Source organism: Tenrec ecaudatus, chromosome 15 (assembly GCF_050624435.1).
Source record: "Tenrec ecaudatus isolate mTenEca1 chromosome 15, mTenEca1.hap1, whole genome shotgun sequence".
NCBI lineage: Eukaryota > Metazoa > Chordata > Mammalia > Afrosoricida > Tenrecidae > Tenrec > Tenrec ecaudatus.
Window position 1 is genome coordinate 99,204,737 of NC_134544.1, and position 14,501 is coordinate 99,219,237.

Below are 14,501 nucleotides of genomic sequence, written 5' to 3' on the forward strand. Positions count from 1 at the left end.
CCAGCGATGAGATGTTTACACATTCACTGAGTTGGTTTTCCTCCTGCAGTTAGCATCAGTGCATCTGTTTTGTGAGATAGAAGAGGACTTTGTGGACTGGTATTGGACATATGGGTTAAGGTTGGACTTGTGGGTTTGGGCAGCACTGGGTTGGGATGTTTTCTCGATGTACATTTAACCTTTAGATAAAGCTCTCTTATGCGTGAGTTGCTGTAGATTTGTTTCTCTAAAGTCCCCAGACGAACACACGAGTTTAGGCTTCATTCTTTCCACAGGAAGAGAAAAGGCCTTAAAGCACACTTCTTTTCAAAATAATTGAAGCAAGAAAGTAGTAGGGTTATTTATTCCATGTTTTTTTTAAAAAATACATTTTATTAGGGGCTTATACAACTCTTATCACAATTCATACGTGCATACTTTGTGTCAAGCATATTTGTACATTTGTTGCCATCATCATTCTCAAAACATTTGCTTTCTACTTGAGCCCTTGATATCAGCTCCTCACTTTTCCCCTCCCTCCCTGCTTCTCCTCCTTGATAATTTATAAATTGTTATTATTTTGTCATAACTTACACTGTCCAATGTCTCCCTTCACCCACTTTTCTGTTGGTCATCCCCCAGTGAGGAGCTTATATGTAGATCCTTGTAATGGGTTCCTCCTTTCCACCCTACCTTTCCTCCACCCTCCCTGTATTCCCACTCACACAACTGGTCCTGAAGGGATCATCCGTCCTGGGTTCCCTGTGTTTTGAGTTCCTGTCTGTACCAGTGTACATCCTCTGGGCTAGCCATATTTGTAAGGTAGAATTGGGATCATCATGATAGTGGGGTAGGGGTAGAAAGCACTTAGGAACTAGAGGAGAGTTGTATGTTTCATCATTGCTACATTGTATCCTGACTGACTCCTCTCCTCTCCCGGACCCTTCTGTAAGGGGATGCCCATTTGCCTACAGATAGGCTTTGTGTCCCCAGTCTGCACTTCCTCTCATTCACAATGATATGATATTTTGGTTCTTTCATGCCTGGTACCTGATGTCTTTGACACCTCGTGATCTCACAGGCTGATGTGTTTCTTCCATGTGGGCTTGTTGCTTCTGAGCTAGATGGCTGCTTGTTTACCTTCAAGCTTTTAAGATTCCACAGGCTATATCTTTTGATAGCCAGGGACCATCAGCTTTCTTCACCAGTTTTACTTATACACCCGTTTGTCTTCAGCAATCGTATCAGGTAGGTGAGCACACAATGGTATGATTTTTGTTCTTCGATGCCTGATTCCTGATCTCTTCGACACCTCGTGATCTCACAGGCTGTTGTGCTTCTTCCATGTGGGCTTTGTTGCTTCTCAGCTAGATGACTGCTTGTTTACCTTCAAGTCTTTAAGACCCTAGATGCTAGATTTTTCGAAAGCCTGTATCCATCAGCTTTCTTCATCCTATTTGCTTATACAACCACTTTGTCTTCAGTGATTGTGTTGGGAAGCTGAGCATCATGGAATTCCAGTTTAATAGAATAAAGTATTCTTGCATTGAGGGAGTACTTGTGTGGAGGCCCAATGTCCATTTGCTCCCTTAATACTATATATATATATATATATATATATATATATATATATATATATGCACATACATGTATTTCCCTATCCTCACATATAAATATACTTACATATGCACATGCCTTTCTTTAGACCTCTATAAATGCCCATTTGCCTCCTAGTTCTTTGCTCTATTTCCTTTAATTTCCTCTTGTCCCACTATCACGCTCAGCTTTCATTTGGTTTTCAGTAATTCCTCTCGGTTACATTACCATTGATCACACCCTACCAGGCCTTCTACACCCTCCTCACCACCGATTTGGATCACTTGTTGTTCCCTTGTCCCTGGGTTTGTTAACAGCACTTCCTTTACCCCCCACCGCCACCCATCTCACCCTCTCGCATATCCCCCGGAACTGTGGGTCCTGTTGTTTTCTCCTGCAGATTGTTTATCTAACCTATTTTATTTAGACAAACCTGTAGAGATAACAATATGCACAAAACAAGACAGGGAAAACAAAGCAACAAAAGAAAACAAAACAACAACAAGAAAAAAGAAGAGCCTGTAGTTAGTTCAAGGACTCGTTGTTGGCATTTAGAAGTGTTTTCCCATGGAGTCTGATGGGGTGCCACACCCTGGCCCCAAAGTCTAGTTTTGGTATTCCCTGGGGACTTTGTTGCTCTGTTACCCTTGGTGTTCTGTTGCATGCCTTTTGTGTTTGGCCTTGAATTCCCACACTATGTCTCCAGTGTTGTCCCCTGTAGGGCTAGGAGTCAGTGAGGGATGTCCTGTTTCATAGTGGGGCCAGCCATATGTTCTTCTCTGTGGATTGGCTGCTCTGAGCTGGAATATCCATAAGGCTCGGTGGGCCAGGATGTGCTCCACTCTCTTTTCCTCCCCCTTTATTTGCTCCCATGTGCTCTGATCAGACATGTCCATCTATTTATTCTATGTTAAGGAGGAAATTGTTGAGTCAGAATTCTTTTTCATGGGTTTCTGTGATGTGTGTGATAGGAAATTTTACAGCAGTTATCAATTTTTGAACAAAATGATAATCTAATGCCACTGAATTATGCAGGAGAAGAATGTTGAAAATATTATTTTGTTGCTTATACATGTACCATGAGAAAAATAAGTTAAAAAGTGAAAGATAATTTTCCACACAATCAGAAACTGATGGAAAGCCTTGCTTTTTACAACACTTCAAAAAACTAGCTAAAATATTGAACCAGTAAAGAGATTATGATATAAGCAGAAATTTGAATTTAAAATGTTATTAGCAATGGAAAAGTCTTTAATGTTTTATTTTTCTCATTTTTACCCCCAAAACCTTTTTATTTGGAGCTAATAATCATATCAATTCATGGTTCAAGTGCATCAAGCAGTATTTGTATATTTGCTGCCAAAATCAGTTTCAAAACACCCTCTTCCTTCTTGAAATCCTTGGCATCAGCTCCCTTTTATCCCGCCCCCCACTGTAGGCCCCAGAATCCCTTATTCTCTTTGCTATCTTTATATGTTCATCTATTCCTGCTTTCATCTAATGTAAAACAGAGAAACAACAAAAATTCAAGAACATTACCCACAATGACAAAATGCATCTTAGATAAATGCAAATAGTAATTGGAAATTGAGGAAGCAGGCAGTCCAAGTGCAGTTTGCTGTCCTTCCCCAGAGTCCATCATAGACTGAGGTGTGCTTAGGTCCAAATGTGTCAGTCTGGCTACTGGAACGTGACCTTGCTGTCTGTCTGCCTTTCCCAAAGCTTCTGGATCCAAAAACACTCTTTAGTCACTGGCATCCTATAACATACATCATCTACTTTCTTCTGAACACAGGCTAACTTTCCCCAAAGTGATTATTATACACATTACATGGAATATACAAAACAACAACAATAACAAAAACACTGCCTTCCAGTAGATTCCACCTCATAGCATAACCCTATTTTGTTATCTCTGCTGGTGAGGAGGGAGCACTGTTCTTCAACTGCAGCACAAACAAGGCAGTCTTGCAAACCTCCATCCCTGCACTGGCCGCAGAGTGAGACTGCTGTCTATGGAGACGGTGCCCACTCCTGATGATGAGCCGACTCTGTCTCTTCCCCGTGTGAGAAAACTACTGCTGTACACAATGCCTGTGTGTAAGCTGGACTTTTGCTGGTGACCTAGGACATTGTTTTAACAGAAATATACTGTTAAGATGTCCTTACACTACAAAAGAAGGGGACAATACAAATGGAAGGAAGAATATGGTTATGTTTATCAAGCTACCTCATTAATTGAAGCACACTAGAAAAAATATATTTAAAAGGAAAACCATAAATGATGCCACAGAAAAAGATGCATCATTAACCTCAAAACACAATGTGGGAAATTCTATGGAAACCAAGATAATGGGAAAAAAAAGAACAATTCCTGACAATAGTATTAAATATGTTTAAACAAAATACAGAATAAACAGAAAACAAACTAGCTATTGGAAGGTCAATAACTGTACCCCACAGGCACCAAGTGAATTCTGACTCAGAGTGACCATCTAGAGCAGAGCAGAACTCCTTAGGGTTTTAGGCACTGTAAAATTTTTTTAACTGAGAAATTGGCAAAAATTTAAATGATATATATTAGATAACATTATATCAATGTTAGATTTATCATTTAGTTGCAGTGTTATTTTATTAAAATAATTTTTAACAGTATTCAAAATAAAAATGTTTTACATTTGTCCTGCGACTAATATCTTTTAACATTATATTTCTTTTTAAAAATCCTTTTATTAAGATCTAATCCACTTTAAAATGCTCACTCATCTTACTCGCTTTTCTGTCTTTTCTTTGCTGTTGTTATGTACGAAGCTACTCTCTTGTCTTTCCGTTTCATCTTGCTCTCTCATCTTCCTTTCTTGTTCCCGTCCCATCCCCACCTTTGTCTCTGGGTATTTTGGGGCTCCTCCTCTCTCTCTCTCTCTCTTTTTTGGCCTTTTTGTACAAAGATTAGTTTCGATGTAGTCTGTAGCGTCTTTGTAAACCAATTAAAGAAAAAAATTTTTTAATAAAACAAAACAAAAATATCTAATTCAGACATCACACCATTCTATAGTTCAATCGTGGAAGCAGTATTTACAATCACTACAACAATCCATTAGAAAACATGTTCTTCCTTTTTGAACTCCTTTTTATTAACTTCGCTCTTCTCCCCATCTCTCTTGCTGAAGTCCTCAGGAACCCTTATTCTACTTATTGTCTCTGTAGATTCACCCATCCTGCACTACATAAATTGAAAAACATAGAAAAAGATATCAAGAGTGTCAAAAATGCTACCAACAATGACTAAACACAGCAGAAATAAACCCTAAATATAGCAAACAAAACTAGAAAATATTAAAACCCAGATTAATCACAAAGTATATTAAAGGGGAGATCAAATGACAAGCTTCTAACCATCCAAGTCAGATGTGTCATTTTGCCCTACTATAGTCATCCCTCCAATACCCTCTCTCTCTGACCACCAGCTTGTTCCATCCCTCAGTCATGGTTAGAGGGAAATCACTGGAGGTGTATTCCCTGTGAAGATCCTGCAAATGCGTTTGAGCTTCCTCTGTCATCCACAGCCTTCTGCATGCCAGAATCTCACAGTGTAAGCTCTGACACTATTCCCTCCTTTGGATTATATAATTCTCAATCCTTGTAAAACTCTAGAGAGCCTCATCTGTCTCCCTCGGAATGGCTGGTGGGTTTTATCTGCTGACCTTGCACTTAGCATCCCATGTGAAATCCTCTATGCCACCAGGGAGAGTGGACTGTTATATAACATTTATTTCTTTACAGTATGTATTTCTTATTTATTGCACTTTGCTTTCCTAATTATTTGCAAGGCATATAACTATAACTAAGAAATGGTATATTTATTGTATTTAAAATGTTAAATAATTTTAACAGTTTTTAAATGGTATAATTTATGATAATTTTGGTAATTACATGTGACTGACCAACATTAATCTCAATTTTCTGCACCTCACTCCATAAAAGATTTGCGGGGTGCTTTTGAGTCAATTTGACTCACAATGGTTCTGTGCACAAGAGAACAGCTAACCTGCCAAGTCCTGAACCATCCTCATTTGCTCTTAAGTCTGAGACCATGTTTGCAGCCACTGTCTGTGCATCTAACTGAGTGTTTTCCTCTATTTTGGTGATACTCTGCCAAACAGGATGTCCTTCTCTAGGAAATGGTTCCCCTAATGACCTGTTCAAAATATGTGAGAAGTCTCACTACTATCAATTGAGAATAAAGAACATTCTGAGATATTAGTTTGCAATTTCCTCCTCTTGAAACTCATTTGCTATCTTTTGGAATCAAGTTGCCCTTCCAATGAGTATTCATTTCATTGTGATTCCAATGAATGATCTTACTAATGACTCTGCCCACTAAGCAGGTCATTCCAGTTCACCTGTTCCCAATGTCATGGGGCCCTCTATGCCTGGAACGCCGTTTCTGCATACAGGGAGACAAGGGGTACCAAGCATCACTAAGGACACATCACAAATTTAGATCCATATGTCTCCACAATTATTTTCTCAGACATAGAGAACATGAGTCAACCACTACCCACAGTGCACAGGGAATAATGCAGACAGACACCTCCAGAGACCAGACCATGCACTGTAAGAGCCATGAGCTCAGGGCATTTAAAATCATGCATTGCCTTCATGAATCTGTACATGCCTGCATTTCCTTGTCAACAGATTTTGAGTCACAGAGAGTGTGAGAATGATGATCTCTTTCTCACAAAGGAAACTGAGGTTTATAGGATGAAAATGAAGGTCAGCGTCACTTTTATTATTGGTACTGCAAACAGAGAATGCTAGTTCTTCCTTCCAATCTTGCCGCAAGGAGAACATTTAGAGAAAGAGAAAAAAGAAAAAGACAAATTTTTCTCTGGGGATGTTGAGAGTAAGGAGAAAAGGCCCTCATTCTAACAGGAAATCCTCCCTGCCATCCATCTGTGCCTGTCTAGGGCTGGGTGTGTGTGCTCAGTGGGTCCTGCGCGCTCCCTGCTGCCCAGTGTCTCCCTTGCAGGGGAGGTTTGTGTCTGGCCTCACACTGACTTCTCACTGTGTTTCCCTTGTGCAGTAATAACACGACTGCGTCCTCAGTAGTCATGGAGCTCAGCTGCAGGGAGAACTGTTTCTTCGATGTGTCTCCGGTGATGGAGAGTCAGCTTTGGAAGGACGGGTTATAATCTGTACTACCCTCAGAGCATATCAATCCCATCCACTGCAGCCCCTTCCCTGAGGGCTGGTGGATCCAGTTCCAGCAGCTACCAATGCTTATGATGGAGAAACCAGAGATAGTGCAGGGAAGCGACAGCTTCTGGGAGGGCTTCCAGTCCAGGACCAGACTTCTGAAGCTGCACCTGGGACAGGACACCTGCAAACAAAATAATATTGTCCTTGTCAGTCACCTGAAGTCATAACCATCCCAATAGACCCAGGTCGCATATCTGAATTTCATCTTGGGGAACTATCACCAGGCACAGGAGAACACACAGAAATAGCATCTTTAGACCACAGCTCTGATTCCCAAGAGACCTACAGCCCTGTCTAAAGAGAACTGATAGCTTTCCCAGCCTAAAGGTGAAATTGTGCGGTTGCCTGAGAATAATTTGCGTGTGAGGGACCCTTGGCCTTATACATAGAAATTGATAGAGAACAGACTCCCCTCTTCCTTCGGAGCCATGCTAGTGTAACCCTTTGTTTGAAATCAAAAGCATGTTAGTCTATAGTGAGAGAAGATTTTCCCCAAGAGGTGTGTAGGAAAGGTAAATGGAAAGCCAAGGATTTCTGAGCCCATTGTTCTCTCCTTCCAGCCCCTCATTGCTCCTTCCCTGCCTTGGGCTCTTATGTGTTCTATGCCCTAGAGAGTGGGCAGGATATAGTTTGTTGAAACCAAAAATTGGAAATTGGACCCCAAGATATCTTCAAACCTCACACTTTCCAAAATCTCTTATATTATTCTTTTACACCCAAGTAACCTCCTCATAGCACTTGGTAGTTTTCCTTGTGTGGAAGCAACATCTTTGAGAAGCATGAACTTACAGATTAGTCCCAAGGAGTTAGGGTTGATACTTCCTCAAAGGTCCAACTCTTCTATGAAGCCATTCAGTTCCGATTCCCACCCCCTCCTCCCTTGAGGAGATCCCCTCATGCTTCTGGGTTCTGCGAATCACTGCAATGTCCAACAGAAATTCATGAAAGTTTGAGGAAATGAATTATGTGGTGGTGGGTTCTGTTCAGTCCAAATTCTGAGGGTCAGGAAAGGGTATACCAGGCACTGGGTCCAAAGGACACGCTCCATTCTTAGCTTTGCATTTTATGTATGCAATATGACCAGAAGCCTCTGCAGAATGTTTCCAGTCGGCATTGTCCCCTACTAATCTTCTTCAGCCAGGATTTTTCTGACCTTGGGCCATGATCATCACCAACCCCACTGCTCTTATAAGCAATACACACACTCCATCCCAGAGCCTGACGACTGAGGTCAACCTCAGGGCAAGTAAAGAGATTCGTGTCGTAGGGTCTCAGGGAAGAACGTGCCACCTAGAAAAGTTGGGCCCAGACAAGACTGTATTTTAACTCTGTAGCCTCTAAACATGCAAGATTCTGAATAAAGACACTGCCTTTGTTTGCTGGAATATCCACAAGAATGCAAAATCAGCAAAATCAGAGTCATGATTTTCAAGTGCAAAGATTCAGGAGAGCAGTAAGTGGAAAACAACCATTTAAAAACAGGATCAGAATACAAATAAGAGCCAAGAACAATATTTTACATCTTGAATGAAAAGACATTTTCTTGAGACCCAACGGGCACTCTCCATTAAAATTAGGTCCATCCATGCGGCTGACCCTCAACATTCAGAGAGTGAGTGCAGACACGCTTGTAAATGTTCCTTACCCAGAAGGCTCTGCTTCAATTGAAATGTGAGCATCTCCAACCAGAACAGCCTCTCCATTTGTGCTCTGGGCACAGCCCCATCACAAGTGCTCATGGGTCTCACCTTAAATTTATTCCCTAAACTCAAAGATTATCTAATTTTGGAAAAATTGTTCATATTATTGACTATAGAAGCTGTGACACTATTTCTAAACATACAGTTTTAAAGCTCAAACCCCATTCTGTTTCCTTCCTCCTAACAAAGTTAAAACATTTTCCCCAGTTTTAAGACTGACACCACTCATTTCCTGGTGAATTAGAATCTATATATTTCCAAATGAATATATATTTTTACAATGGGGAAATCCAAGCACAAGGTGTTGGTCATGTGGACTTCTTTGGCCCGAATTTGGTGAAGGGAATGCGCCATTGCTTTAAAATGAAGACACATCGATTTCACTAAATCCAGGGGTTCAAGCACAGGACACTCGCATTTTTCGTTTGGAGATCATTGAGTTGGTTCACTTTTCACATGCACACTGGCAGAGCATCACTTGATCCTGTTCATTTCACCAAACCCCCATCTCACTGTCTGCTCTTGGTGCTTGTCTGACCGACTTAAGCTTGAGACCGTGATGTTGCTGCACACGAGTTCAGGTCACCTCCATTTCTGAGTATGACTACCATGATCATCTCATAATTTCATAGCAGTGGTTGCTAGAGGTCTTAAGTGTCAACCTCATGACAGTATCCATCTGCACATCACTTTCCTAACAGGGTTGGTACACATGTTCCCAATGAGCTCCTGAGTGCTCCCTGCACTCTGAAGCAGAACACATTGAGATCTAGTGCAGATGTTCTGGGTTTGCTTTGCAGTCCCCCATCTCCTGGGGTTGGGCTTGGTCAGTCACGTAATCAAGGTGCGCTGTGTCTCTCAAAATTCTGAAAGATGGAAATGATAGAAAATATGTCCAAGGAAAATGCAATCATATTTGCTGCAATTGTCTATTGTCATACACTCAATAGGCAGACAACATTGCAGCTTAAAATTACAACAGTTCTTCATTTGCTTGTTTTTATTTGTTGCTTGGCTTCTCTTTTACTCTTTTGATGCACATAAATCTGATTTTTAGAAGGTCACTCATCCATGTTGTCTTCTTTGTGTGTACTTTCTTTGCAATGGGGCTCTTATTTGTATGCCTATTTCCTTACAGATGGTCTTTATAGATCTGGGATTTATATTTAGGTCTGTGATGATCACTTTGTGTTTGATTTTGTACATGAGCTGAGCTTTCAGTTGTCTTTCATTTTTCTGAGGGTGGCGACCCAATTGTGCCGGCCCCATTGTTGAAGAGAAGGTCGCTCTCCATTATAAAGTCCCTTGGGCCTTTGTTGAGGATGAGTTGCCTGTATGTGGATGGGTTGTTTATTAGTCTTCTATTCTGTTCCATTGGTCAACATACCTATCATTGTACGAGTGCCAGACTGTTTTGACTGCTGTGGTTGTGCAATAGTTTTGAGGTTGGTTTGTGTGAGGGTCTCTCTTTGTTCTTTTTTTTTGGGGGGGGAGGGTCCCTTGATTATTTTGGGACTCTCCATATGGAGTAATCATTTTTCATTTCTTTAAAGGATTATGATGCCATTTGGATCAGGACAGCATTGTATTTAAAGATAGCGTTAGTTATGACATTTCCTTAGTATTGAGCGTCTTTATCCATGAAAATGGCATATTGAGAATGTGAACAGACTTGCATTGGGAAGCATAAACATTCATGAATCATGTCATCTTGATGAACAAGAGAGACAGAAAACAGATTAAGACACAAAGAGAGTTCGGACCAGTGCTGAGTCTGACCTGCACACTTCCCACTGAAGATGAGAGCCATAGGGGAGCCACATTCTGCTTTAATGTGGTTTGTTCCCTACCTAGCCACCTACATAACTCTAACCTATAACTCAATGTCACAATGGGGGAATTCTATGGAAGTCTCTGCTCTCATTCTGTCCTTTCAGCAGCACAGCACCGTCTTTCTCTTCAGGCATCATTTGGAGAGTTTGAAAAACCGGTCTTTCTGATCCAATTCAAAAGCTAACCTCTGGCAGCACCCACTCACTCCATCTTCTCTAAATCTCATTAGAACAGAACCTCCAAGTTTCCCTGAATTTCTTCTGGAGCCTGATCCTTAGAACCACATGCTGAGTAATTTTCCTCCCATTACCAAACAGACTTATTTTTCTACAGAATGTTTTCTTCTTATAATACAACTTTTTAAATGTATCAGAGATAGTCATGGTAATATTAGAGAGATTCTCTGAGGGAAACCAAGACATGGAGAAGAACACCAATACCACAACAGGAAAGCAGTCCTGAACCTCCCTCCATCTGCACCTGCTCCTGGACCTGAGACCTGTGCTCTGTGGGTCTGGAGTGCCCCTGTGGGGGCCTGTTTTCTCCCTGCAGGGGAGGCTTGTATCCCCGTTGAATCTGAATCTCCTCACTGTGATGGTAGCACAGTAACACAAAGGCATGTCCTCGAATTTCATCCTGTTCATACACAGATACAATATGTTCTAGGAGTCGTCTTTGGAGATAGTGAATTGACCCTTCACAGAGTCTTTGAATTATATACCACCACCCCAGTACTAATTCTTGAGACCCACTGCAGATGCTTCCCCAGAGCCTGGTGGATGCAGATCATGGCATAGCTATTTGTAAGGTGACCAGATGTTCTGCTTTTGGTGGGACAGTCCCGATTTCTAACAATGTGTCTGGCGTCCTGTGGCATTTTTTAAAAGTCCTGATTTTTGAAAAGAATGCACAACAAGCTAGGGAACAGCGGGAGAACGGGAAGGGAATATACGGTTTTTGGCTGCCATGTGGCTATTTCGCCAGGATATGAGTTTTATATTATTTTTGTTAATTTTATAATGTTAAACTTTAATAATAACAAATAATTGTTGAGAACTGATTATCAAGAACTGCTTATCAAAGTTCGCATTGCTGATTAGTTGTTAGAATTCGACCACCATTGTTTGGACTTAATGAACAATGGCATTTTTGCCATTGGCAACGATGAAAACATTTTGTAACTGTCGTGATGTCAACAAATTAGATATGCATATAATTTAGGTAATTTATTTATTTCAATAAATACATACATTTTCTTGAATTTAGCAGAAAGTACCCGTGTTATTTATATTTTATAGTGGCGGCAAAAAGTCTAGCGCCAGCCTTGAAAGTGACACGACTTACGTTACAGCAAATTCAGAGAAAAAATAATACAAGTTAGTATTGTTATTATTTAGAAAGAAATATAGGATTAAAATTTAAATAATTTTAAAATATAGTTACTTTACAGCAATCAAATTAATTTAATTTATAACCTAACAAAATATGTTCATGTAATTATGTACCTACTTGCTGTGTTTTTAAGCAATATGTTTATAATGTAATTTTAAATTATTTTTTTGGCAAACAATGCAATCCCATTAGTTTCCTATATGTGCTATGCACGCTATATGCACATACATATTATGTGCTTTGACATGTGACATGTGAAAAATATGGTCATCTTGAAACCAGTCCTATAGGTGATGCTAAGTTTCTTTTTTTAAAGGTAGAGCAGCATTTAAAATACACACTTAGTTGCCATCCGTGCTCAAAGAACAATAGGCAGCGCCCATCTTGTGTTTGGCCATCTTGTCGTTGGTCTTGTGGTTCTGGGAGGCACTAAAGATTATGGTCCCGGCAGATGGGACTTTAGGTATTGGTAGAGCAGCAGGCTCCTCCTGATGAATTTTAAGTTAAATACTATACACAGTGTGTGTTGAATTCAGGGAAACAGAGTTCCATGGGAAGAAACTAGCATCCGGGGCCATTCATGTAAATATGAGAAAAGTTATACTTTTGCAATAAACAGAGAAACCACCAGAAAACTAGTTGCTGTCCAGTCGACTCTGACTCGTGGTGCCCCCATGTGGGTCACAGTAGAACTGTGCTCCAGGTGGGTTCTGACGGCCAGATTCTTTTATCCAGAAGTAAACCACCAGGCCTTTCTTCCTAGACACCTCTGGGTGAATTCAAACCTCTAACCTCACAGCACTGAGTGTAAGAACTATACACTCCGATTACCCCTAAATCCAAACAACAAGCAGGAAAAACACCCATCTACAACAAAAAACCCACCACCACAAAAGCCACATCTGACTTCTGGCACCCCATGTGTTGTCAAAGGAGTACTGTGTTCCCAAGCGTTTTCTTTCTTTCTTTGTGTTCCCCCAAGCATTTTCAATGGCTGATATTTATGAAGTTACTCATCAGGCCTTTCATTAAATGTCCCCAATAGGGAAGCATTGCTCTTTGTTTCGTAGAAGGCCCCATCCCTGCTGTATGCGTCCATTGACCATAGTTATGGGGTCAGCCTTCTGCCAAACTCTCAACTCTTTTAACTTCCCAACCCCTTAGCTTCTGTGCTTGTCATATCTGCTTCCTGCTGTGCACAGGTCTAAGCATGGGGACTCGTGCCCTTCTTCCTTTCCTCCGGGCACGTAACATGTGCCTACTTCTGAGCGCTTCTTCAGTCTCTCTTGTCTGCTGAGTGCCAACACACTGCATCAGAAAGTTGTGCAAACATCTATCTATGTAAAGTTCCTTTGGGTGCTAGAGGGGAAGGAGAGGAAGACAAGGATTATTCCTTCTGTTCTCAGCACCCAATCAGCAAAGATGGAACAATCAGATTATAATTGTGCGAGAAAAAACAAACCACTTACCAAGAAAATTAGGATTAAGAACAACTCTCCAAATCTGGCAACAGACCTTCAAGGAATAATCTAGAAAAACCTATGTCTGAGGCTCTTAAGTTACTGTTTTAGGCTGAAGGGTAATTCAAGACTCATCTATGTGACTGTTTATTGGACGAAGATCATGTTACTTTTTCAAAGTTCACTTGTTAAAAGGGACCTGTTTTGATCTATGGACTTATTAGGGAACACCCATTTCACTACTGTCAACTTAAAGAAACAACAAGAAAACAGTGACAGAATCACCCCAGTCTGGTTTCTCCCCCACCTCTCCTAGTTGTCCTGGAGACAGTTGTTGAATAAATAAGATAGAATATTTTTTGTTTTTTGTTTTCCCTAATATAGCTGTGAATAATAATGGCCACCTATGTTCCAGCCTAGCCAAACACATCACATCCCTGCAAGTCCCAAAGGCAGTTTGAAATTCTAAGAGGGTCAAGTGGAATGGCTGGGGCTTCTGCCAGCATCGCATTGAATGATGTGGGAACTCAGGTCTCTCCTGCCAAAATATGTTTTTAAGCAATATGTATATAATAATGTATAATATAATTTTAAATTATTTTTTAGATTTTTAACATAATGAGTAAGAAAAGAGGATGCAAATACAATGATGATCTAAGAAGTGAATTTCCTTTTATTAAAAAAAACAAAAGCGATTACCTGGTAAAATGTGAGAAATGTAATGGTGAGTTTTCTATTTCGCACGGCAGGAAGAATGATATTTCAAAGCACTTGGAGACACAGAAACATAAAAGATATTTAAATACTGCTGCATCTTCCTTCAAAATACAGGAAATTCTTTTTTCGGAAAATAACTTATGGAGATGAAGAAAAGAAATTAGCATTAGCAGAAGGACTTATGTCTTTTCATGCTATTAATCACAATCATTCCAAAAAGTTGTTCAACAAAAATTTGCCTGTGCTAGAACAAAATCCGAGGCAACTGTGTGTAATGTGCTTTCCCCATATGCATTTTCAGAATTAAACAAAAATATAGAAAATAATTTTATATCCATATATTCTGATGCATCTAATAAGGATATAAAGTTATTTCCAACAATTATTAGATTTTTTGATTCGGAAACTGGAATAAATTAAAATTTTAGATTTCGTTTCTGTGCCTGGTGAAACTTCTGAAATAATTTTCAGTTCCATTATTAATATTTTGGAAAAAAAAACAATTTAAAACAAAATAATTCAATTTTGTGCAGACAACACAAACACAAATTTTGGAGGAAAA